The sequence below is a fragment of the Coregonus clupeaformis genome, chromosome 23 (assembly GCF_020615455.1).
Source record: "Coregonus clupeaformis isolate EN_2021a chromosome 23, ASM2061545v1, whole genome shotgun sequence".
NCBI classification, from domain to species: domain Eukaryota; kingdom Metazoa; phylum Chordata; class Actinopteri; order Salmoniformes; family Salmonidae; genus Coregonus; species Coregonus clupeaformis.
In genome coordinates this window covers 59827096-59852863 of record NC_059214.1, presented here as the reverse complement: position 1 = coordinate 59852863, position 25768 = coordinate 59827096, and positions in this window count along the sequence as shown.

Below are 25768 nucleotides of genomic sequence, written 5' to 3'. Positions count from 1 at the left end.
TAGTTTGTTAACAAGAAATTTGGAGTGGTTGAAAAACGAGTTTTAATGACGCCAACCTAAGTGTATGTAAACTTCCGACTTCAACTGTATAGAGTGTGTGGGCATGTGGGCTGAGCAGACATTTCACAAAAAACCAACAAAAAAACAACATAAAGCAACGTACGTCTTTGTACTTGAGGTGCTATGCCTTTTTAGGGCTTTTAAGCTCCAACTCCTCTCCTAATGTCCCCCCGCCCAAAAAAGTGGCTTATGTCATTATACATACATTGAAGAAAGACTACCACTTAAGTACTGTGGTCGGATTTAATGACTTTAGAAATTAAATGAAAGTATAGTTGCTGGTGGAGGTCTACTTGGGGAGATTGGGTCCACCGAGAGACTGAAATGGGATTATTGGAGGCCCCACGCACACCTCAGAGAAGTGTATGATGCCCTCCCAGTGACCCCGTCCCAATTCCCTGGATAAACCCCTCTCCATTCTCACCAATAACCACTATTGAATGTTAGTTATTATGACAAACAAGGAATAATAATGATTCGATATCCTTTCCTAATCTCTACAGAACTCTTATTTTACAACAGGTTTGCAAGTCACAAATAAAATAAAATTACATTGTAGTGTAATTAAGTCCTTCCTTCTCTCTCTCTCTCTCTCCCAGTTCTCCCCCCTTTACCCCACCCACCAGGGGCAAATCGCAACGGGCAAATCTGGTGTTTTTAGATAGAATTCAAGTTATATTAGATCAAATCCAGACAGGAACTTTACCCCACTCATTCTCTTCAAATATCATAGAAGTGACTCGCTCCTGCAGGTTCATGCTCTACAACATCCGTAGAGTACGACTTTACCTCACACAGGAAGCGGCACAAGTCCTAATCCAGGCACTTGTCATCTCCTTTCTGGACTACTGCAACTCGCTGTTGGCTGGGATCCCCTCTTGTGCCATCAAAACCATGAAACTTATCCAGAACGCCACAGCCCGACTGGTGTTCAACCTTCTCAAGTTCTTCCATGTCTCCTCCGCACACTCCACTGGCCATTCGAAGCTCACATGCACTAGAATGCGCACATGACTGTAAATCGCTTTGGATAAAAGCGTCTGCTAAATGGCATATTATTATATTATTATATAGAAGACCATGGTACTTGCCTATGGAATACTGTAGCGAAAGGAAATGCCCATGCCTACTTTCAGGCTATGCTCAAACCTTACACCCCAAACTGAGTACTCCGTTCTACCACCTCTGGTCTCTTGTCCTTCGCTCTGCACAGTCAAAGCTCTTCTCTGACCTTGCACTCCAATGGTGGAACAACCTTCCCCTTGAAGCTAGGACAGCAGAGTCCCAGCCCAACTTCCGAAAACATCTGAAAACCTACCTATTCAAAAAGTATCTTAAATAATCCCACAGCTCAGCTTAGTTTACCGAGCTAAAGCCTAGACTGAAATGTGATTATTCTGTCCATTGTCTCTATTGACAACATGCAGGAGTACTCTGGATCTTTGGTGTAATGCTTATAAAACCTTCATAAAGCCTACATAAGCCTAAAATAAACATAACAGAGTCGGTAGTGATGTGTCATAGACAGTCCACAGCAGGATAGTTTACTCTACTGTGAAACATATTTTTCCAAACAGTAAACTGTGGCATATTGCAGCTATATACAGTGCATTTGAAAAGTATTGAGACCCCTTGACTTTTGCAACATTTTGTTATGTTACAGCCTTATTCTAAAATGGATTAAATTAATAGTTTTCCTCAACAATCTACACACAATACCCCATAATTACAAATAAAAAACAGAAATACCTTATTTACATAAGTATTCAGACCCTTTGCTATGAGCCTCGAAATTGAGCTCAGGTGGATCCTGTTTCCATTGATCATCCTTGAGATGTTTCTACAACTTGATTGGAGTCCACCTGTGGTAAATTCAATTGATTGCACATGATTTGGAAAGGAACACACATGTCTATATAAGGTCCCACATTTGACAGTGCATGTCAGAGCAAAAACCAAGCCATGAGGTCGAAGGAATTGTCCTTAGAGCTCCGAGACAGGATTGTCTCGAGGCACAGATCTGGGGAAGGGTAGCAAAAAATTTCTGCAGCATTGAAGGTCCCCAAGAACACAGTGGCCTCCATCATTCTTAAATGGAAGAAGTTTGGAACCACCAACAATCATCCTAGAGCTGGCTGCCCGGCCAAACTGAGCAATCGGGGGAGAAGGGCCTTGGTCAGGAAGGTGACCAAGAACCCGATGGCCACTGTGACAGAGCTCCAGAGTTCCTCTGTGGAGATGGGAGAGCCTTCCAGAAGGTCAACCATCTCTGCAGCACTCCACCAATCAGGCCTTTATGGTAGAGTGGCCAGACGGAAACCACTCCTCAGTAAAAGCCACGACAGCCCACTTGGAGTTTGCCAAAAGGCACCTGAAGACTCTCAAACCATGAGAAACAAGATTCTCTGGTCTGATGAAACCAAGATTTAACTCTTTGGCCGGAATACCAAGCGTCTCATCTGGAGGAAACCTGGCACCATCCCTACGTTGAAGCATGGTGGTGGCAGCATCATGCTGTGGGGATGTTTTTCAGTGGCAGGGACTGGGAGAGTAGTCAGGATCGAGGGAAAGATGAACGGAACAAAGTACAGAGAGATCCTTAATGAAAACCTGCTCCAGAGCGCTCAGGACCTCGGACTAGGGCAAAGGTTCACCTTCCAACAGGACAACAACCCTAAGCACACAGCCACGACAACGCAGGAGTGGCTTCGGGACAGGTCTCTGAATGTCCTTGAGTGGCCCAGCCAGAGCCCGGACTTGAACCTGATTGAACATCTCTGGAGAGACCTGAAAATAGCTGTGCAACGATGCTCCCCATCCAACCTGACAGAGCTTGAGAGGATCTGCAGAGAATAATGGGAGAAACTCCCCAAATACCGGTGTGCCAAGCTTGTAGCGTCATACCTAAGAAGACTCGAGGCTGTAATTGCTGCCAAAGGTGCTTCAACAAAGTACTGCGTAAAGGGTCTGAATACTTACAGTATGTAAATGTTATATTTCAGATTTTTCTTTTATGTGTTAAAATGTAAAAAATAAAAAAATGAAACTGTTTTTGCTTTGTCATTATGGGGTATTGTTTGTGTAGATTGATGAGAAAAAAAAACAATTTGATCAATTTTAGAATAAGGCTTTAACGTAACAAAATGTGGAAAAAGTCAAGGGGACTGAATACTTTCCGATTGCACTGTATCTTTCTTTCTCTGTCTTCATATCGATCTAACAGTTTTTTCTGAGAAATATACAGAATGTACCCCTCTCTCGCTCTATCTCTCTGACAGACAGACAGACAGACAGACAGACAGAGACACACACAGGGATGATAATGGACACCAGCTCTTAGTGTGAAGGGGGCCAGTCGATATGTGTAGTGTAGGGTGTATCGAGATGTGATTTACACTCAGCTGACTGTCCATAGGCAGTATATACGATCTGCTCTTCCTTTGCATACTCACACAGACACACACATCCATTTATTTTATTCTGCAGACTATCGTTGTATTTGTACAAATTGTACACTTTGTCCTATTTGGCTGGTCATTGTCCCCCCCGCTGTCTTTTTCAGTAAGCCTAGATGCAGCAGCAGGCCAGATAATGGAGTGTGTGATATGAAGCTGAGGCATGAGATGACAGCTGTCTGGCGTCCCCAATCCACCTCTACTGCACTTTGGTCCTCTATCACAGCTAAATCCCTCCTTACACACACCCACAGAGAGAGAGAGAGAGAGAGAGAGAGAGAGAGAGAGAGAGAGAGACTCAGGCAGTTAGCTCATTGTAATTTATAGAGCAGTGGCAGAATGTTTGGGAGTGATAAGGTTGACATAAAGAGAATGAATAAACTGCTATACTCCTCCATTTGTAAAACTGACACTGCCTTGTATTTTTGAATATTTACCAGACAGACGCATGGACACAGACGCACACACACACACACACAAACTAGAACACATTACCTCTGTTAATTGTCTGTGGAATTTACAGGGTAGAGGATTAGTGTGTGAGTAAAAACACGTTAGGAGCGCGGTGTGTGTTTACCAGTGGTTTGTTTGTGAGCGGCTGGTTAGGATGCGTGCAACGTTAATCCGCTCTGTATTAAATGAGTAATTCTCCTAAGGACAAGTAATTGACTTCTTTAGGCCTACAGTGGAGCAGTGGCTTCTCAGTCATTCACTAAAGTGATTATGAATTGATGGCATTTGCCATGTTCTAGACACCATCCACTTTCCCTGTTATGCGTGCGTATGGTATTAATAACACTGGTTATGGCTTTTAGCCTGTATGATTGAAATTATACACGCACACATGCACACTGGTAAAGGATATGTTTTGTAGCTAGAACGCGTTTACAGTGTGGGGTGTTTAAATGGTCTGGTGGAACAAACAGAGTATTCGGAAAGTATTCAGACCCCTTGACTTTTTCCACATTTTGTTACGTTACAGCCTTATTCTAAAGTTCATTAAATTGTTTTATTCCTTAATAAATCTACACACAATACCCCATAATGACAAAACAAAAACAGGTTTTTAGAATTTTGTGCAAAATAATTAACAATAAAAAACTATTCAGACCCTTTACTCAGTACTTTGTTGAAGCAGCGAGTGTTCTTGGGTATGCCACCACCATGCTTAGCTGTAGGGATGGTGCCAGGTTTCCTCCAGACGTGACGCTTGGCATGCAGGCCAAAGAGTTCAATCTTGGTTTCATCAGACCAGAGAATCTTGTTTCTCATGGTCTGAGAGTCTTCAGGTGCCTTTTGGCAAACTCCAAGCGGGCTGTCATGTGCCTTTTACTGAAGAGTGGCTTCCATCTGGCCACTCTACCATAAAGGCATGATTGGTGGAGTGCTGCAGAGATGGTTGTCCTTCTGGAAGTTTCTACCATCTCCACAGAGGAACTCTGGAGCTCTGTCAGAATGACCATCAGGTTCTTGGTCACCTCCCTGACCAAGGCCCTTCTCCCCCGATTGCTCAGATTGGCCGGGCAGCCAGCTCTAGGAAGAGTCTTGGTGGTTCCAAACCTCTTCCATTGAAGAATGATGGAGGCCACTGTGTTCTTGGGGACATTCAATAATGCAGAAATGTTTTGGTACCCTTCCCCAGATCTGTGCCTTGACACAATCCTGTCTCGGAGCTCTACGGACAATTCCTTTGACCTCATGGCTTGGTTTTTGCACTGACATTCTCTGTCAACATTGGGACCTTATATAGACAGGTGTGTGCATTTACAAATCATGTCCAATCAATTGAATTTACCACAGGTGGACTCCAATCAAGTTGTAGAAACATCTCAAGGATGATCAATGGAAACAGGATCCACCTGAGCTCAATTTCGAGTATCATAGCAAAGGGTCTGAATGCTTATGTAAATAAGGTATTTCTGTTTATTAATACATTTGCAAAAATTAATGAAAACCTGTTTTCGCTTTGTCATTATGGGGTATTGTGTGTAGATTGATGAGGATTTGTATTTATTTAATCAATTTTAGAATAAGGCTGTAACGTAACAAAATGTGGAAAAAGTCAAGGGGTCTGAATACTTTCCGAATGCACTGTAAGAGGTTCTTTGGTAAAACAGTCTCCATACAGAGATATTATTGTCACGATCGTTGAGAGACGGGTCAGACCAAGGTGCAGCGTGGTATGCGTACATGTTTATTAAAACGAATAAACACTTGACAAAATAACAAAATAATGAAAAAGTCCTAGGGGCTATACACACAACAAGCCTAACAGGAACACAAACAAGATCCCACAACTAAGGTAGGCAACCAGGCTACCTAAGTATGATCCCCAATCAGAGACAACGAGCGACAGCTGCCTCTGATTGGGAATCACACCCGGCCTAACAGATAAATATCAAACTAGTTCTAAACATAGAAATACAATGACATAGATACAGTGGAGGAAAAAAGTATTTAGTCAGCCACCAATTGTGCAAGTTCTCCCACTTAAAAAGATGAGAGAGGCCTGTAATTTCCATCATAGGTACACGTCAACTATGACAGACAAAATGAGAAAAAAAATCCAGAAAATCACATTGTAGGATTTTTAATGAATTTATTTGCAAATTATGGTGGAAAATAAGTATTTGGTCAATAACAAAAGTTTCTCAATACTTTGTTATATACCCTTTGTTGGCAATGACACAGGTCAAACGTTTTCTGTAAGTCTTCACAAGGTTTTCACACACTGTTGCTGGTATTTTGGCCCATTCCTCCATGCAGATCTCCTCTAGAGCAGTGATGTTTTGGGGCTGTCGCTGGGCAACACAGACTTTCAACTCCTTCCAAAGATTTTCTATGGGGTTGAGATCTGGAGACTGGCTAGGCCACTCCAGGACCTTGAAATGCTTCTTACGAAGCCACTCCTTCGTTGCCCGGGCGGTGTGTTTGGGATCATTGTCATGCTGAAAGACCCAGCCACGTTTCATCTTCAATGCCCTTGCTGATGGAAGGAGGTTTTCACTCAAAATCTCACGATACATGGCCCCATTCATTCTTTCCTTTACACGGATCAGTCGTCCTGGTCCCTTTGCAGAAAAACAGCCCCAAAGCATGATGTTTCCACCCCCATGCTTCACAGTAGGTATGGTGTTCTTTGGATGCAACTCAGCATTCTTTGTCCTCCAAACACGACGAGTTGAGTTTTTACCAAAAAGTTCTATTTTGGTTTCATCTGACCATATGACATTCTCCCAATCCTCTTCTGGATCATCCAAATGCACTCTAGCAATCTTCAGACGGGCCTGGACATGTACTGGCTTAAGCAGGGGGACACGTCTGGCACTGCAGGATTTGAGTCCCTGGCGGCGTAGTGTGTTACTGATGGTAGGCTTTGTTACTTTGGTCCCAGCTCTCTGCAGGTCATTCACTAGGTCCCACCGTGTGGTTCTGGGATTTTTGCTCACCATTCTTGTGATCATTTTGACCCCCACGGGGTGAGATCTTGCGTGGAGCCCCAGATCGAGGGAGATTATCAGTGGTCTTGTATGTCTTCCATTTCCTAATAATTGCTCCCACAGTTGATTTCTTCAAACCAAGCTGCTTACCTATTGCAGTTTCAGTCTTCCCAGCCTGGTGCAGGTCTACAATTTTGTTTCTGGTGTCCTTTGACAGCTCTTTGGTCTTGGCCATAGTGGAGTTTGGAGTGTGACTGTTTGAGGTTGTGGACAGATGTCTTTTATACTGATAACAAGTTCAAACAGGTGCCATTAATACAGGTAACGAGTGGAGGACAGAGGAGCCTCTTAAAGAAGAAGTTACAGGTCTGTGAGAGCCAGAAATCTTGCTTGTTTATAGGTGACCAAATACTTATTTTCCACCATAATTTGCAAATAAATTCATTAAAAATCCTACAATGTGATTTTCTGGAGAAAAAAATGCTCAATTTGTCTGTCATAGTTGACGTGTACCTATGATGAAAATTACAGGCCTCTCTCATCTTTTTAAGTGGGAGAACATGCACAATTGGTGGCTGACTAAATACTTTTTTTCCCCACTGTATCTACTGAAACTCACACCCTGACCCAACCAACAAGAGTTCTCTAGATCAGGGCATGACAATAATTCAGTCAGCTCTCTGAGAGAAGCTATATTTCTCTCAAACCACATAACAGAGGACAAAACAGCCTCAACACATCATTACAGACAAATAGACCACTTTAAGCACTTAAAATGATAATTGCACAGTAAAAACGTATTTCTTTGTGTGTGTGTGTGTGTATGTGTGCGTGTGTGTCCGTGCATTGTGTGTCCGTGCCTGTGCGTGTGTGGGGTGGTTGGCCACAACTACCTTTTTCACCTTTTTATAATTTTAATGGTAGGTTTATTTGAACAGTGAGAGACAGAATAACAACAACAAAATCCAGAATAACGCATGTCAAAAATGTTATAAATTGATTTGCATTTTAATGAGGAAAATAAGTATTTGACCCCCTCTCAATCAGAAAGATTTTTGCCTCCCAGGTGTCTTTTATACAGGTAACGAGCTGAGATTAGAAGCACACTCTTAAAGGGAGTGCTCCTAATCTCAGCTTGTTTCCTGTATAAAAGACACCTGTCCACAGAAGCAATCAATCAATCAGATTCCAAACTCTCCACCATGGCCAAGACCAAAGAGCTCTCCAAGGATGTCAGGGACAAGATTGTAGACCTACACAAGGCTGGAATGGGCTACAAGACCATCGCCAAGCAGCTTGGTGAGAAGGTGACAAAAGTTGGTGCGATTATTCGCAAATGGAAGAAACACAAAATACCTGTCAATCTCCCTCGGCCTGGGGCTCCATGCAAGATTTTATTTTTATTTTATTTTTTTATTTCACCTTTATTTAACCAGGTAAGCCAGTTGAGAACAAGTTCTCATTTACAACTGCGACCTGGCCAAGATAAAGCAAAGCAGTGCGATAAAAACAACACAGAGTTACATATGGGGTAAAAAAACATAAAGTCAAAAATACAACAGAAAATATATATACAGTGTGTGCAAATGTAGCAAGTTATGGAGGTAAGGCAATAACTAGGCTATAGTGCAAAATAATTACAATAGTATTAACACTGGAATGCTAGATGTGCAAGAGATTATGTGCAAATAGAGATACTGGGGTGCAAAAGAGCAAAATAAATAACAATATAGGGATGAGGTAGTTGGGTGGGCTAATTTCAGATGGGCTGTGTACAGGTGCAGTGATCGGTAAGGTGCTCTGACAACTGATGCTTAAAGTTATTGAGGGAGTAAGAGTCTCCAGCTTCAGAGTTGCAATGATCATGAGAACGGTGAGGAATCAGCCCAGAACTACACGGGAAGATCTTGTCAATGATCTCAAGGCAGCTGGGACCATAGTCACCAAGAAAACAATTGGTAACACACTACGCCGTGAAGGACTGAAATCCTGCAGCGCCCGCAAGGTCCCCCTGCTCAAGAAAGCACATATACATGCCCGTCTGAAGTTTGCCAATGAACATCTGAATGATCCAGAGGAGAACTGGGTGAAAGTGTTGTGGTCAGATGAGACCAAAATGGGGCTCTTTGGCATCAACTCAACTCGCCGTGTTTGAAGGAAGAGGAATGCTGCCTATGACCCCAAGAACACCATCCCCACCGTCAAACATGGAGGTGGAAACATTATGCTTTGGGGGTGTTTTTCTGCTAAGGGGACAGGACAACTTCACCGCATCAAAGGGACGATGGACGGGGCCATGTACCGTCAAATCTTGGGTGAGAACCTCCTTCCCTCAGCCAGGGCCTTGAAAATGGGTCGTGGATGGGTATTATAGCATGACAATGACCCAAAACACATGGTCAAGGCAACAAAGGAGTGGCTCAAGAAAAAGCACATTAAGGTCCTGGAGTGGCCAAGCTAGTCTCCAGACTTTAATCCCATAAAAAATCTGTGGAGGGAGCTGAAGGTTCGAGTTGCCAAACGTCAGCCTCGAAACCTTAATGACTTGGAGAAGATCTGCAAAGAGGAGTGGGACAAAATCCCTCCTGAGATGTGTACAAACCTGGTGGCCAACTACAAGAAAAGTCTGACCTCTGTGATTGCCAACAAGAGTTTTGCCACCAAGTACTAAGTCATGTTTTGCAGAGGGGTCAAATACTTATTTCCCTCATTAAAATGCAAATCAATTTATAACATTTTTGACATGTGTTCTTCTGGATTTTTTTGTTGTTATTCTGTCTCTCACTGTTCAAATACACCTACCCTTAAAATTATAGACTGATCATTTCTTTGTCAGTGGGCAAATCAAAAAATCAGCAGGGGATCAAATACTTTTTCCCTCACTGTATATATACACACACACACACACACACACACACACACACACAGAGAGAGAGAGCAGCACATCCCTCAATAACCAATCACAACAGGGGGATCCAATGAAACCATGGAAACCCAGAAGCCTTGAATGTAATTGGCAGGGTCAGAGAAATTAAAGAGAAAGAAGGAAGTGAAGTTTAAAGGAGAAGAAAGAGAAACTGAACAACTGCCAAAACTGCCACTGTGTTGTTGAGAGATTTGACAGTTAGTGACTTGTTGATGTACATTAAAAAAGATAGAGGATAAGATGAAGCTAGAGAGAGAAAGACAGAGGGGGGAGAGAGAGAGAGAGAGATGAGGGAGGGAAAGAGTTGGCCTTTATGTTGATTCAGTTAATAGGTTCTTGGTTTGTATGAGTCAGTGGAGGCTCCTCAGAGGAGGAAGGGGAGGACCATCCTCTTCAGTGAATTTCATAAAATATTTTTTTTATAGATAAAACTATACTAAATATGTTCACGTCACCAAATAATTTATTAAAACACACTGTTTTGCAATGAAGGTCTACAATAGCCTCAACAGCACTCTGCTGGGTAGCACCATGGTGTAGCCGGAGGACAGCTAGTTTCAGTCCTCCTCTGGGTACATTGACTTCAATACAAAACCAAGGAGGCTCTTGGTTATCACCCCCTTCCATAGTCTTACAAAGTAATTATGAAAACATCCGGCGGACATCCTCCAACCTATCAGAGCGCTTGCAGCATGAACTGACATGTTGTCCACGCAATCAAAGGATCAGAGAATAAATCTAGAAGTGCATCAAGTGTGGTGAGTAGTTGACTCAAAGAGAGAGAAAGAAAATAGTTGAACAGTTTTTAACAAATTAATTTCTTCCAAAATTAAAGATAAGCGAGAGAGAGAGAGCAAGCTATATTTCATAGTATATTTTTTTCACTTTCACTTACTTACCTAGCGAATGCAGGTAGCTAGTTTAGCCTTCTCAAACACCCGGCTCAAACAGAGAGGGATGCTATGTTAGCTAGCTGGATATTGCTATCCCACACGGGAACTCTTCCAAGTCAAGGTAAACTTTTGGTTTTATTAATTATTTGTCACCGGGGCCCGCCGGTGTAACTGCTAAACTGCTTCCTGACTGTATACTGTACTGCATGATTGTAGTGGGTTTACTAACGTGTTAGTTCTAGTAGCTATGTTGACTATGACGTTAGCTAATATGGTGACAACGATGTAGGCTACGTGTAGCGGTATGCGATCATGATATGAAGGTTTGGCTTGGAAAGGTTTTTTCGCTTGGTCACAGACAGCTGATGTGTTGTGAACTGAAGTCGACAAGCAAAGGGAAAAGGTGAGAGGAGGAGAGCGCGTAGATAGATGCTAGAAGGAATTATATACAGTTGAAGTCGGAAGTTTACATACACTTAGGTTGGAGTCGTTAAGACTCGTTTTTCAATCACTCCACAAATTTCTTGTTAACAACCTATAGTTTTGGCAAGTCGGTTAGGACATCTACTTTGTGCATGACACAAGTAATTTTTCCAACAATTGTTTACAGACAGATTATTTCACTTATAATGCACTGTATCACAATTCCAGTGGGTCAGAAGTTTACATACTCTAAGTTGACTGGGCCTTTAAAAGGCTTGGAAAATTCCAGAAAATGATGTCATGGCTTTAGAAGCTTCTGATAGGCTAATTGACATCATTTGAGTCAATTGGAGGTGTACCTGTGGATGTATTTCAAGGCCTACCTTCAAACTCAGTGCCTCTTTGCTTGACATCATGGGAAAATCAAAATAAATCAGTCAAAACCTCAGAAAAAACATTGTAGACCTCCACAAGTCTGGTTCATCCTTGGGAGCAATTTCCAAATGCCTGAAGGTACCACGTTCATCTGTACGAACAATAGTACACAAGTATAAACACCATGGGACCACGCAGCCCGTCATACCACTCAAGAAGGAGACACATTCTGTCTCCTAGAGATGAACGTACTTTGGTGCGAAAAGTGCAAATCAATCCCAGAACAACAGCAAAGGACCTTGTGAAGATGCTGGAGGAAACAGGTACAAAAGTATCTATATCCACAGTAAAAGGAGTCCTATATCGACATAACCTGAAAGGCCGCTCAGCAAGGAAGAAGCCACTGCTCCAAAACCTCCATAAAAAAGCCAGACTACGGTTTACAACTGCACATGGGGACAAATATCGTACTTATTGGAGAAATGTCCTCTGGTCTGATGAAACAAAAATAGAACTGTTTGGCCATAATGACCATCCCAACTGTGTAGCACGGGGGTGGCAGCATCATGCTGTGGGGGTGCTTTGCTGCAGAAGGAACTGTTGCACTTCACAAAATAGATGGCATCATGAGGATGGAAAATTAGGTGGATATATTGAAGCAACATCTCATGACATCAGACAGGAAGTTAAAGCTTGGTCTCAAATGGGTCTTCCAAATGGACATTGACCCCAAGCATACTTCCAAAGTTGTGGCAAAATGGCTTAAGGACAACAAAGTCAAGGTATTGGAGTGGCCATCACAAAGCCCTGACCTCAATCCTATAGGACATCTGTGGGCAGAACTGAAAAAGCGTGTGCGAGTAAGGAGGCCTACAAACCTGACTCAGTTACACCAGCTCTGTCAGGAGGAATGGGCCAAAATTCACCCAACTTATTGTGGGAAGCTTGTGGAAGGCTACCCAAAACATTTGACCCAAGTTAAACAATTTAAAGGCAATGCTACCAAATACTAATTGAGTGTATGTAAATTTCTGACCCACTGGGAATGTGATGAAATAAATAAAAAGCTGAAATAAATCATCCTCTCTACTATTATTCTGACATTTCACATTCTTAAAATAAAGTGGTGATCCTAACTGACGTAAGACAGGGAATTCTTACTAGGATTAAATGTCAGGAATTGTGAAAAACTGAGTTTAAATGTATTTGGCTAAGGTGTATGTAAATTTCCGACTTCAACTGTATACAACAAGCAAAGTGATTATGCTGTTTGTATGTGGCTGCTATGAAAGTTAACTGTGTTTGCATGTGATCAGGGATGTATTCATTCCAGCGATTCTGTTGAAAAACCTTTCTTAAATGGAAGCAAATGGAACGAAACAGGGAACAACATACCTGATTTGTCCAATAGAAACTCTCGTTTGCAACTGTTGGTCTAATGATTACATATATATCAGCTAGATTTACATTTTAGTCATTTAGCAGATGCTCTTATCCAGAGCGACTTACAGTTAGTGCATACATAATTTTTTTATTTTTCATACTGGCCCCCCGTGGGACTCGAACCCACAACCCTGGCGTTGCAAACGCCATGCTCTACCAACTGAGCTACATCCCTGCCGGCCATTCCCTCCCCTATCCTGGACGACGCTGGGCCAATTGTGCGCCGCCCCATAGGTCTCCCGGTCGCGGCCGGCTACGACAGAGCCTGAATTCGAACCAGGATCTCTAGACCACTGCGCCACTCGGGAGGTAGATACAGGCAAGAGTGTGCAAGGTGGTATTCAATGTGTCGCTGTCTTTCTCTCGACCCGTGCACCTAAGTTGTAAACTTTAATTCATAGGCTAGGATGTAAGTCACGCCCTGACCTTGAGAGCCCTGTTATTTCTCTAGCTAGTTTGGTCAGGGTGTGAATGCTAGTTGATCTATGTTATATATTTCTATGTTGGCCGGGTGTGGTTCCCAATCAGAGGCAACTGTTGATCGTTGTCTCTGATTGGGGATCATACTTAGGCAGCCATTTTGCCTACCTATGTTGTGGGATCTTGTTTCTGTTTAGGCTTGTTGCTGTTAGCCTTTAGAACGTCATGTTCAGTTGCTTTTGTTATTTTTGTCAAGTGTTTATTTAATAAATTAAACATGTACGCATACCACGCTGCACCTTGGCCCGACCATTTACTCAACTTGCGTGACAATGTAGCAACCTCATGATGGTACAGGGAAAATTGGAGTAACATGTTGTAGCCCAAACATATCGATGTTACAGTGAGCCGGGTGAATGGAATATGAATGATAGTCATCCAATATGCTGTAATAGAAATAAGGCCATGCTCCTAAAAAATATAATCCTCCCTCATCTTAAACGGCACAGACTGCCACTGGTATGAGTTATGCGGTCTATTTTCACTGTGTGTTTGTATGTCCGTGCGTGAATAAGTGTGTTCAAATGTTCCAGCCAGGTTACCCAATACAAAAGTCAAGTATGTTTCGGTTTTGCTAGGGTGTTGTGGACGAGGATGGAGGATGGGCGTAAGCATCTGCGTCTGATGCCAAAGGTTGCATGTTTGAATCCAGCGATAGTGTGTGTGTGTGTGTGTGTGTGTGCGTGCGTGTGTGTGTGTGTGTGTTGTTTTAAGCCTATACCAAACCTTAACCCTTACCTTAACCATTCAGAGTTAATTCCTAAATTGAACCTTAAGCATTTCGAAATTTGACGTTTGTAACAACTTAGAAACTTGACGTTTGAGAAACATGGATGAATGTGTAATTCTGACTTGAGACTGAGAGCTTGTTGAATGTTCATGTGTGCGTGAGTGTGCGTCTGTGAGAGAGAGAGAGAGAGAGAGAGAGAGAGAGAGAGAGGAGGAGGTGAGTCACAATCCATCCTACTCAGAGAGGGGGAGATTGGGATGAGGAGGTTAAGGATTGATTGTGAGTGTGCTCTGGGTGGCACAATACTGTTTCTCACTGAGATACTGAAGCAAACAGAAATAGCTGAGCACTCTTGGACTGTACTGTATGCTCCCATATACACTGCATATGAGAAGTATTCAGACCCCTTTACTTTTTCCACATTTTGTTACGTTACAGCCTTATTCTAAAATTGATTAAATAAATAAAAGTAATCATCAATCTACACACAATACCCCATCATGACAAAGTGAAAACCTGTTTTTAGACATTTTTGCAAATGTATAAAAAATATAAATAACTTATTTACATAAGTATTTAGACCCTTTGCTATGAAATTCGAAATTGAGCTCAGGTGCATCCTGTTTTCATTGATCATCCGTGAGATGTTTCTACAACATGATTGGAGTCCACCTGTGGTAATTTCAATTGATTGGAACTGATTTGGAAAGGCACACACCTGTCTATATAAGGTCCCACAGTTGACAGTGCATGTCAGAGCAAAAACTAAACCATGAGGTCGAAAGAATTGTCCGTAGAGCTCCGAGACAGGATTGTGTTGAGGCACAGATCTGTGAAAGGGTACCAAAACATTTCTGGAGCATTGAAGGTCACCAAGATCACAGTGGCCTCCATCATTCTTCAATGGAAGAAGTTTGGAACCACCAAGACTCTTGCTAGATCTGGCTGCCTGGCCAAACTGAGGGGGAGAAGGGCCTTGGTCAGGGAGGTGACCAAGAACCCGATGGTCACTCTGACAGCGCTCCAGAGTTCCTCTGTGGAGAGGAGAGAACCTTCCAGAAGGACAACCATCTCTGCAGCACTCCACCAATCATGCCTTTATGGTAGAGTGTCCAGACGGAAGCCACTCCTCAGTAAAAGCATGTGACAGCCCGCTTGGAGGCACCTAAAGACTCTCAGACCATTAGACACCAGATTCTCTGGTCTGATGAAATCAACATTGAATTCTTTGGCCTGAATGCCAAGCATCACGTCTGGAGGAAACCTGGCACCATCCCTACGGTTAAGCATGGTGGTGGCAGAATCATGCTGTGGGGATGTTTTTCAGCTGCAGGGACTGGGAGACTAGTCAGGATCGAGGGAAAGATGAACGGAGCAAAATACAGAGAGATCCTTAATGAAAACCTGCTCCAGAGCGTTCAGGACCTCAGACTGGGGCAAAGGTTCACCTTCCAAAAGGACAACAACCCTAAGCACACAGCCCAGACAATGCAGGAGTGGCTTCGGGACTAGTCTCTGAATGTCCTTGAGTGGCCCAGCCAGAGCCCGGACTTGAACCCGATCAAACATCTCTGGAGAGTCCTGAAAATAGCTGTTCAGCGACGCTCCCCATCCAACCTGACAGAGCTTGAGAGGATCTGCAGAGAAGAATAGGAGAAACTCCCCAAACACAGGTGTGCCAAGCTTGTAGCGTCATACCCAAGAAGACTCGAGGCTGTAATCGCTTCAAAAGGTGCTTCAACAAAGTACTGAGTAAAGGGTCTGAAAACGTATGTAAATGTCATATTTCCGTTTTTTTGTTTTGCTAAAAACCAGTTTTTGCTTTGTCATTATGGGGTATTGTGTGTAAATAAATGAGGGGAAAAAACAATTTAATCAATTTTTGAATAAGGCCGTAATGTAACAAAATCTGACAGAAGTCAAGAGGTTTGAATACTTTCCGAATGCACTGTTCAGTAGTTTAGTGCAGTGATTTGACTGCGAGTTCTTCTTCAGATTTTTCCTTGACTATCCCTGCACCCAAAATATTGCTGGATGTGCATTAATTACTTTATACATGTCTTGTATCTTCCCTGAGCTCTGTGTAGGTTGCATTCGCAGATATGTCTATGTCTATCACATATTCACACACACACACACATACACATAAAATACACTACGTTCAAAAGTTTGCGGTCACTTAGAAATCGTATTGTTTTTGAAAGAAAAGCAATTTTTTTGTCCATTAAAATAAAATCAAATTGATCAAATACAGTGTAGACATTGTTAATGTTGTAAATGGCTATTGTAGCTGGAAACGGCTGATTTTTAACATAATATCTACATAGGCGTACAGAGGCCCATTATCAGCAACCACATCTCAGACTGCCCATCTTAATCTTTCCTTTTCATTGGCCAGTCTGAGATATTGCTTTTTCTTTGCAACTCTGCCTAGAAGGTCAGCATTTCAGAGTCGCCTCTTCACTGTTGACGTTGAGACTGGTGTTTTGCGGGTACTATTTAATGAAGCTTCCAGTTGAAGACCTGTGAGGCGCCTGTTTCTCAAACTATACACTCTAATGTATTTGTCCTCTTCCTCAGTTGTGCACCGGGGCCTCCCACTCCTCTTTCTATTCTGGTTAGAGCCAGTTTGCGCTGTTCTGTGAAGGGAGTAGTACACAGCGTTGTACGAGATCTTCAGTTTCTTGGCAATTTCTCGCATGGAATAGCCTTCATTTCTCAGAACAAGAATAGACTGACGAGTTTCAGAAGAAAGTTATTTGTTTCTGGCCATTTTGAGCCTGTAATCGAACCCACAATTGCTGATTCTCCAGATACTCAACTAGTCTCAAGAAGGCCAGTTGTATTGCTTCTTTAATCAGCACAACAGTTTTCAGCTGTGCTAACATAATTGCAAAAGGGTTTTCTAATGATCAATTAGCCTTTTAAAATTATAAACTTGGATTAGTAAACACAACGTGCCATTGGAACACAGGACTGATGGTTGCTGATAATGGGTCTCTGTGCGCCTATGTACTGTAGATATTCCATAAAAAATCAGCTGTTTCCAGCTACAATAGCCATTTACAACATTAACAATGTCTACACTGTATTTCTAATCAATTTGATGTTATTTTAATGGAAAAAAATGTTGCTTTTCTTTCGAAAACAAGGAAATGTCTAAGTGACCCCAAACTTTTGAACGGTAGTGTACAGTCGTGGTCAAAAGTTTTGAGAATGACACAAATATAAATTTTCACAAAGTCTGCTGCCTCAGTTTTCATGATGGCAATTTGTATATACTCCAGAATGTTATGAAGAGTGATCAGATGAATTGCAATTAATTGCAAAGTCCCTCTTTGCCATGAAAATTAACTTAATCCCCAAAAAACATTTCCACTGCATTTCAGCCCTGCCACAAAAGGACCAGCTGACATCATGTCAGTGATTCTCTCGTTAACACAGGTGAGAGTGTTGACGAGGACAAGGCTGGAGATCACTCTGTCATGCTGATTGAGTTAAAATAACAGACTGGAAGCTTTAAAAGGAGGGTGGTGCTTGAAATCATTGTTCTTCCTCTGTTAACCATGGTTACCTGCAAGGAAACCTGTGCCGTCATCATTGCTTTGCACAAAAAGGGCTTCACAGGCAAGGATATTGCTGCTAGTAAGATTGCACCTAAATCAACCATTTATCGGATCATCAAGAACTTCAAGGAGAGAGGTTCAATTGTTGTGAAGATGGCTTCAGGGCGCCCAAGAAAGTCCAGCAAGCGCCAGGACCGTCTCCTAAAGTTGATTCAGCTGCGGGATCGGGGCACCACCAGTGCAGAGCTTGCTCAGGAATGGCAGCAGGCAGGTGTGAGTGCATCTGCACGCACAGTGAGGCGAAGACTTTTGGAGGATGGCCTGGTGTCAAGAAGGGCAGCAATGAAGCCACTTCTCTCCAGGAAAAACATCAGGGACAGACTGATATTCTGCAAAAGGTACAGGGATTGGACTGCTGAGGACTGGGGTAAAGTAATTTTCTCTGATGAATCCCCTTTCCGATTGTTTGGGGTATCCGGAAAAAAGCTTGTCCGGAGAAGACAAGGTGAGCGCTACCATCAGTACTGTGTCATGCCAACAGTAAAGCATCCTGGGACCATTCATGTGTGGGGTTGCTTCTCAGCCAAGGGAGTGGGCTCACTCACAATTTTGCCTAAGAAAATGGCCATGAATAAAGAATGGTACCAACACATCCTCCGAGAGCAACTTCTCCCAACCATCCAAGAACAGTTTGGTGATGAACAATGCCTTTTCCAGCATGATGGAGCACCTTGCCATAAGGCAAAAGTGATAACTAAGTGGCTCGGGGAACAAAACATAGACATTTTGTGTCCATGGCCAGGAAACTCCCCAGACCTTAATCCAATTGAGAACTTGTGGTCAATCCTCAAGAGGCAGGTGGACAAACAAAAACCCACAGATTCTGACTAACTCCAAGCATTGATTATGCAAGAATGGGCTGCCATCAGTCAGGATGTGGCCCAGAAGTTAATTGACAGCATGACAGGGCGGATTGCAGAGGTCTTGAAAAAGAAGGGTCAACACTGCAAATATTGACTCTTTGCATAAACTTAATGTAATTGTCAATAAAAGCCTTTGACTCTTATGGAATGCTTGTAATTATACTTCAGTATACCATAGTAACATCTGACAAAAATATCTAAAAACACTGAAGCAGCAAACTTTGTGAAGACCAATACTTGTGTCATTCTCAAAACTTTTGACCACGACTGTACATACACACACCAGAACCAGAAGCACCAGCCACAATCTGCAGCTTCCAGCTCCTATTCAAAGCTACCTTAGGCAGGAGAGTTCACTATGGCCCACTACAGTATGGTGGTGTGTGTGGGTATGTGTTTTCTGAGTGAACTGGGTCAAGGGTGATAGATTCAGAGATTATGTTTTTTTGGCAAGGAAGCTCTTTGTTTCTCCTTCACAATAGAGGAGAGGAGTTTTGGGTGGAATTTGTAACAGACTTACAGTGAGGGAAAAAAGTATTTGATCCCCTGCTGATTTTGTACGTTTGCCCACTGACAAAGACATGATCAGTCTATAATTTTAATGGTAGGTTTATTTGTACAGTGAGAGACAGAATAACAACAACAAAATCCAGAAAAACGCATGTCAAAAATGTTATAAATTGATTTGCATTTTAATGAGGGAAATAAGTATTTGACCCATCTGCAAAACATGACTTAGTACTTGGTGGCAAAACCCTTGTTGGCAATCACAGAGGTCAGACGTTTCTTGTAGTTGGCCCCCAGGTTTGCACACATCTCAGGAGGGATTTTGTCCCAGTCCTCTTTGCAGATCTTCTCCAAGTCATTAAGGTTTCGAGGCTGACGTTTGGTAACTCGAACCTTCAGCTCCCTCCACATATTTTCTATGGGATTAAGGTCTGGAGACTGGCTTGGCCACTCCAGGACCTTAATGTAATTCTTCTTGAGCCACTCCTTTGTTGCCTTGGCCGTGTGTTTTGGGTCATTGTAATGCTGGAATACCCATCCACGACCCATTTTCAATGCCCTGGCTGAGGGAAGGAGGTTCTCACCCAAGATTTGATGGTACATGGCCCCGTCCATCGTCCCTTTGATGCGGTGAAGTTGTCCTGTCCCCTTAGCAGAAAAACACCCCCAAAGCATAATGTTTCCACCTCCATGTTTGACGGTGGGGATGGTGTTCTTGGGGTCATAGGCAGCATTCCTCCTCCTCCAAACACGGCGAGTTGAGTTGATGCCAAAGAGCTCGATTTTGGTCTCATCTGACGACAACATTTTCACCTAGTTCTCCTCTGAATCATTCAGATGTTCATTGGCAAAGTTCAGACGGGCCTGTATATGTGCTTTCTTGAGCAGGGGGACCTTGCGGGCGCTGCAGGATTTCAGTCCTTCACAGCGTTGTGTGTTACCAATTGTTTTTTTGGTGACTATGGTCCCAGCTGCCTTGAGATCATTGACAAGATCCTCCCGTGTAGTTCTGGGCTGATTCCTCATCGTTCTCATGATCATTGCAACTCCACGATGTGAGATCTTGCATGGAGCCCCAGGCCGAGAGAGATTGACAGTTCTTTTGTGTTTCTTCCATTTGCTAATAATCGCACCAACTGTTGTCACCTTCTCACCAAGCTGCTTGGCGATGGTCTTGTAGCCCATTCCAACCTTGTGTAGGTCTACAATCTTATCCCTGACATCCATGGAGAGCTCTTTGGTCTTGGCCATGGTGGAGAGTTTGGAATCTGATTGATTGATTGCTTCTGTGGACAGGTGTCTTTTATACAGGTAACAAACTGAGATTAGGAGCACTCCCTTTAAGAGTGTGCTCCTAACCCAGCTCGTTACCTGTATAAAAGACACCTGGGAGCCAGAAATCTTTCTGATTGAGAGGGGTCAAATACTTTTTTCCCTCATTAAAATGCAAATCAATTTATAACATTTTTTACATGCGTTTTTCTGGATTTTGTTGTTGTTATTCTGTCTCTCACTGTTCAAATAAACCTACCATTAAAATTACAGACTGATAATTTCTTTGTCAGTGGGCAAACGTACAAAATCAGCAGGGGATCAATACTTTTTTCCCTCACTGTAAGAATGCTATGGTCTTCACCCTCAAATATATTATTTTCATAACATTAAATTAGACTGATTACCGTATTGATATTCATGCCCGAACCCAATATTTGTTTCACTTCACTTCTATTGTTTCCACTTGTAGAGGCACTGCTCCAGAAAGGAGTGTGTGTGCATGCTTGTGCATGTGTGTGTGACCCATGGCTGCTCCCTGTCCCATTGATCTGCGTGAATTGTTTGTTATGTTGTATTGCTGTGACCCGGGTCAAAGAACATGGCTAATGGAAACACTCAAAGCACATTGTGCTGTTGTCACGCTTTGATTCTACATGATTAAATCTTCGAAAAACTGTCATATCTTTCCTTTTGCTGTTATTTATTTTATTTTCATTTTACCTTTATTTAACTAGGCAAGTCAGTTAAGAACAAATTCTTATTTACAATGACGGCCTACACCGGCCAAACAGTATGAAAAAAGTATGAAAAAGTATGAAAAATGTATGCACTCACTAACTGTAAGTCGCTCTAGATAAGAGTGTCTGCTAAATGACAAGAAAAAAAAACAGTAGCATCGGTCTGTTTTCAATAATTTAATATTAGTCTGTGCACATATACTACCGTTCAAAAGTTTGGGGTCACTTAGAAATGTCTTTATTTTCGAAAAAAAAGCTATTTTTTTGTCCATTAAAATAACATCAAATTTATCAGAAATACAGTGTAGACATGGTTAATGTTGTAAATGGCTATTGTAGCTGGAAACGGCTGATTTTTAATGGAATATTTACATAGGCGTACAGAGGCCCATTATCAGCAAACATCAGTCCTGTGTTCCAATGGCGCGTTGTGTTTGCTAATCCAAGTTTATCATTTTAAAAGGCTGATTGATCACTAGAAAACCCTTTTGCAATTATGTTAGCACAGCTGAAAACTGTTATGCTGATTAAAGAAGCAATAAATCTGTGTCACGCCCTGACTCTGGGGACTCGTATTTGTTGAGTCAGGGTGTGTATTTTCTGTGTAGTATGTTCTATGTTGCATTTGCTATGTTTAGATCTAGATCGTGTAGATCTATGTTGGCCGGTGTGGTTCCCAATCAGAGGCAGCTGTAGCTCGTTGTCTCTGATTGGGGACCATACTTAGGTAGCCTATTGATACTAGTGGGTTGTGGGATCTTGTTCCGTGTTAAGGTAGGTTGTGTTGTGCTGCCTTGGACTTCACGTTTAGTTTTGTTTGTTATTTTGTTGTTGTGTTTGATATTTAATAAACATGTACGCATATCACGCTGCGCCTTGGTCCGTCCCATCTGTAAACGATCGTGACAGAAGATCCCATCAAACGAGGACCAAGCAGCGTGTTCAGGAGCAAACGCCGGGAATTCAACAGGAGGTTACATTAGTAGATGTCCTCCTCGGTTGGGGGAGAATTACGGAGGAGGAGGCTGTCCGGTACCGGAAGGCGATGAAGGAGGATGCCCAGGTAGGAGACGAGAAACGGTGCCAACAGTGCCGACGACGGAGACCCGAGAGGCAACCCCAAGAAAACATTTTGGGGGGGCACACGGTGTGGACGACGAGGCAGCAGGAGGCCGTTAAAGGGCGGATCTGCAGGTTAGGAGAGGAGGCCACCATGTTACGGGGGCTATTGGTTCAGAGGGAGCAGGAGTTATTCGGTCAGAGGGAGGCGCTACAGGAGGCTATAAGAGAGAAGGAAAGTGTAGAGGCACAGCGAGAGGAGCTGGTTAGGCAGCAGAAGGAGCGGGGGTTAATAAAGGAACCCAGCACCGCTCCTCGCACCAAGCCAGTGGTGCGCGTCGCCAGTCCGGCCCGTCCTGTTCCTGTTTCCCGCACTAAGCCAGTGGTGCGTGTTCCCAGTACGGCCCGGCCTGTTCCTGCCACTCGCACCAAGCCAGTGGTGCGCGTCGCCAGCCCGATCCGGCCTGTTCCTGTCCCTCGCACCAAGCCAGTAGTGCGCGTCGCCTGCCCGGTCCGGCCTGTTCCTGCTCCTCGCACCAAGCCAGTGGGGCGCGTCGCCAGCCCGGTCCGGCCTGTTCCTGCCTCTCGCACCAAGCCAGTGGTGCGCATCGCCAGCCCGGCCCGGCCTGTTCCTGTACCTCGCACCAGGCCAATGGTGCGCGTCGCCAGTCCGGTACGGCCTGTTCCTGTCCCTCGCACCAGGCCAGTGGTGCGCGTCGCTAGTCCGGTACGGCCCGTTCCTGCTCCTCGCACCAAGCCAGTGTCGCCAGCCCGGCCCGGCCTGTTCCTGCCCCTCGCACCAAGCCAGTGGTGCGCGTCGCCAGCCCGGCCCGGCCTGTTCCTGCTCCCCGCACCAGGCCAGTGGTGCGCGTCGCCAGTCCGGTACGGCCCGTTCCTGCTCTTCCGCACCAAGACAGTGGTGCGTGTGTCCAGTCCGGCACGGCCCGTGCATGTTCCACCGGTGCCTGATCCGGCACCGGTCAGCTGCTCCACTCCGGAGCCAGAGCAGTCTGCTCCACCGGTGCCCAGTTCAGCTCCGGTCAGCTGCTCTACTCCGGAGCCAGAGCAATCCGCTTCACCGGGGTCCAGTCCAGCTACGGTCAGCGGCTCCACTCCGGAGCCAGAGCAGTCCGCTCCACCGGTGCCTGATCCAGCTCCGGTCAGCTGCTCCACTCTGGAGCCAGAGCAATCCGCTTCACCGGGGTCCAGTCCAGCTCCGGTCAGCGGCTCCACTCCGGAGCCAGAGCAGTCCGCTCCACCGGTGCCTATTCCAGCTCCGGTCAGCGGCTCCAGTCCGGAGCCTGTGCAGTCTGCTCCACCGGTGCCCGGTCCAGCTCCGGTCAGCGGCTCCAGTCCAGACCCAGACGTCAGCCCCTCTCCAGGTTCGGGGTCTCCCACACCAGGGTCCAGACAGGGCTTGGTACTTCGTGGGAGGAAGGAGAGGGGAGGCAGCGCGCCGAGGTCCAGACCAGACCAGGGGCGCAACAGGGAGGCGGAGAGTAAGTGGTCGTCACGCCCTGAGCCGGATCCGCCTCCGAGGCGGAATACCCACCCGGTCCCTACCCTGTTATGTTTATGTTGTGCGGTCGGAGTCCGCACCTTTGGGGGGTACTGTCACGCCCTGACTCTGGGGACTCATATTTGTTGAGTCAGGGTGTGTATTTTCTGTGTAGTATGTTCTATGTTGCATTTTCTATGTTTAGATCTAGATCGTGTAGATCTATTTTGGCCGGTGTGGTTCCAAATCAGAGGCAGCTGTAGCTCATTGTCTCTGATTGGGGACCATACTTAGGTAGCCTATTGGCACTAGTGGGTTGTGGGATCTTGTTCCGTGTTAAGGTAGGTTGTGTTGTGCTGCCTTGGACTTCACGTTTTGTTTTGTTTGTTATTTTGTCGTTGTGTTTGATATTTAATAAACATGTACGCATATCACGCTGCGCCTTGGTCTGTCCCGTCTGTAAACGATCGTGACAAACTGGCCTTCTTGAGACTAACTGAGTATCTGGAGCATCAGCAATTGTGGGTTCGATTACAGAATCAAAATGGCCAGAAACAAAGAACTTTCTTCTGAAACTCGTCAGTCTATTCTTGTTCTGAGAAATGAAGGCTATTCCATGTGAGAAATTGCCAAGAAACTGAAGATCTCATACAACGCTGTGTACTACCCACTTCACAGAACAGCGCAAACTGGCTCTAACCAGAATAGAAAGAGGAGTGGGAGGCCCCGGTGCACAACTGAGCAAGAGGACAAATACATTAGAGTGTATAGTTTGAGAAACAGACGCCTCACAGGTCCTCACCTGGCAGCTTCATTAAGTAGTACCCACAAAACACCAGTCTCAACGTCAACAGTGAAGAGGCGACACCGGGATGCTGACCTTCTAGGCAGAGTTGCAAAGAAAAAGCCATATCTCAGACTGGCCATTAAAAAGAAAAGATTAAGATGGGCAAAAGAACACAGACACTGGACAGAGGAAGATTGGAAAAAAAGTGTTATGGACAGACGAATCAAAGTTTGAGGTGTTCTGATCACAAAGAAGAACATTTGTGAGACGCAGACCAAATGAAAAGATGCTGGAGGAGTGCTTGATGCCATCTGTCAAGCATGGTGGAGGCAATGGGATGGTCTGGGGGTGCTTTGGTGGTGGTAAAGTGGGAGATTTGTACAGGGTAAAAGGGATCTTGAAGAAGGAAGGCTATCACTCCATTTTGCAATGCCATGCCATACCCTGTCGACGGCGCTTGATTGGAGCCAATTTTCTCCTACAACAGGACAATGACTCAAAGCACAGCTCCAAACTATGCAATAACTATTTAGGGAAGAAGCAGTCAGCTGGTATTCTGTCTATAATGGAGTGGCCAGCACAGTCACCGGATATCAACCCTATTGAGCTGTTGTGTGAGCAGCTTGACCGTATGGTACGTTAGAAGTGCGCATCAAGCCAATCCAACTTGTGGGAGGTGTTTCAGGAAGCATGGGGTGAAATCTCTTCAGATTACCTCAACAAATGTACAGCTAGAATGGCAATGGTCTGCAAGGCTGTAATTGCTGCAAATAGAGGATTTTTTGACGAAAGCAAAGTTTGAAGGACACAATTATTATTTCTATTAAAAATAATTATTTATAACTATTCTATTTCCCATGCATTTTGCTATATTTCCTATTCAACATTCTGAACGGTAGTGTATATCTAAAGGAAATTCCACCTTTGAGGTTTGTTTCTCATTTTCTATATCCTATACTAAATGAATATACGTACATTCAGAATTATGCTCCACTGCCTTCCGATATTCTGATAGAATAATGCAATCTACTGGAGCACATAACTCTATGCAAGTATTTATTTTCCTTTTATATAAAATATATTGTACCCTTCACTTCGAAAATTGCTGAATGTCTGTACAATAATTTTGTATAGAAAACATGCTACAGTATAATTCATCAAACATCACACCAAGACAACTTTTTGTGAGAG